Here is a 2,284-nt window from a genome sequence, read left to right as displayed (position 1 = left end):
GACGGCGCTCTTTACGCGGCGGGCGTGAAGGACGAATTCCAATATATATATATATATATTGTGGAGGAGTGTGTTGGGTAAAAAATGGATCAGGGTGAAGGCGAGAATCGGACGAGGCACAGTGGGAGGAAGAGGGGGAGGAAGGGGAGGAGGAACGAAGAAAGTACATCGCATGGCTGAATGCATCACGTACAGATGGCAGCGTCATCGAGATACCAGGGATAACATCAATCCTTTATCACGCTTAGTACATATACCGACACCAATGCGTCGATATTACGCACATACAGGCACACTTACCTCTCGAAGAAGAGAGGCAATCAAAAACTTGCGACGATCCAAATCTCCAAGTCCGCCCCTCTCTTGTATGACACCCGCACAAGTCGGGAAAGCCTCTGTCTGCCACTTTGATTTACAATGCTGGCGAGGAGCGCAGGTCTTGTCAAAAAGAGGCGAGGTCGGCCGCCGTGGGGGGTCGGAACGAGCAAATAGAGAGAAAGGCCGCTCTCGATCTGCTTCCTTCATAGTGTACGTATCCCGAGCCTCACGGGCAGATTAATGTGGAAATCCACGAGTCGATATATCGCTGGCTGACGAAATTGAAATCGTGCCGTGGATTGCCGGCATGCGATGGCTTCCTGAAAGAGTGAAGTGGGGGTCCAGCACTTAATGGGCCGCGATGTGCAATGAATATACGACAAGGCGGCCCGGCTAGATATAAGCGGCCGTCAATGTTTCCTGTCGATGGTTAAGTAATGTATACTGCCAGGCGATGCGCTAGCACATACATCCTCTATTTTCGTTTGCCACAAATTCAACTTTTGCGGGTCAAGGCTGTAGGCGGAAGTTTAAATTTGCAACGGTTCTTAACGGTCTGGAGCCCAGCCCTCTAGTGAAAGTTTTGGACAACGAATGCCGAGTTCTATGAAAGAATTGTGTGCATTCAGTGCATATTTAGAGTGCCTTTATAGGTAGTATACCTGTTAGAGGAGCATGTGAGCGCTTTAGGGGCGTAACTTTGCGTGAAACAGGTAAAGACCTGGAGCCTTCATGAAGCTAGCAATGGTCAGTAGGCTTAACCCTCATCCCGGGACAAAACACGAAATGGCAAAAAATAATGAGTTAGTGTTACATAGATGGATAGATATAGATACGTATGGAGTTGGGGGTGGGCATGATTTATCGATCCTAGCTGTGATATGGGGCATACAACAATAATAGCGACGTCCATCGTTCATCATTGAAGATAGCACACAGGGGAGCACGCAACAAGGATCACACGAGTAACCGTGTCCGTCACCACTTCCTATCTCTTGGTCTACTCTTGACCCTCTAAGATGGCTGCTCATTACGGCGATAAATGTGCTTTGTGTGGGCGGAATGATTTCTTGCCGCACAGGTAAGTGCTTGCAAGTGGGGTCGTGAAAACGAAGCAGAGGGAGGTAAATGGAAGAATGAATATTCCGGCAAATGATTATTCTCAGACAATCAGGTTGCAAAGGCCAAATCAAAAGCATGGCTTCCACTTCATGCGCTTCCTGATTGGTCCTCTTCATTCTTGCCTCCTCGTTTCCGCAGGTGTACCTTGTGCTCTTTGCTGCATTGCACCGATCACATGGCGCCCTTTGCCCACGAATGCGCCGGACGAGGTAAGAAATAAAAGATGTGCGGGACGAGGGACAGCCTGTTTCATCCAAACGAGGCATGGGTGCGGTTTACTACGCATCCAAGGGTTCTACCCCGTACAAAAAGGAGCCTCGCCCTTCCCTTCTGCCTGGTGTCCTCCCCACATCAGCCCCTCACCTCTCCTAACATCCTCCCTCTTTTGTAGAGGATAACACCAGTAAAGATCGGCCGCAGGCCTTCGGACTCGGTCAGGCGTTGGCGGAGGAGATGGACCGGGTCAGACGTCGATTCGATGGAGCAAGCGAGGTAGGTAGGGAGGAGGGGAGGGAAGGAGGGAAGGAAAAAGGGATGGAGGGAGGACTTGTCGAAATCAGCAACAAAAGAAGCTTTAAAGGGGGAAAGTAGGAATTTTGGAGCATTTTTTCCACGCACACTCCGCGCTCCGTCCCTTCCTCCTTCCCTTCCTCCCTCGCTCTCCTCCCCTCTTTTCCTCCTGGTCCCTCTTCCCTCCCTCCCTCAGTGGGCGACTAGGGAGCATTTCCGTGTCCAAGGGAGCCAGGCAGATCTTGCGACTTCCTTTCGCGCCGAAAACAAGTATTTGAAGGCCTATCGGGAGCAGGCGAAGGCAGGTTGGAAGGGAGGGAGGGAGGGAGGGAGG

Source organism: Nannochloropsis gaditana (assembly GCF_000240725.1).
Source record: "Nannochloropsis gaditana CCMP526 unplaced genomic scaffold scaffold1085, whole genome shotgun sequence".
Classification (NCBI taxonomy): Eukaryota; class Eustigmatophyceae; order Eustigmatales; family Monodopsidaceae; genus Microchloropsis; species Microchloropsis gaditana.
The sequence above is the reverse complement of the archived record's forward strand: the minus strand, read 5'-3'. Positions refer to the sequence as shown.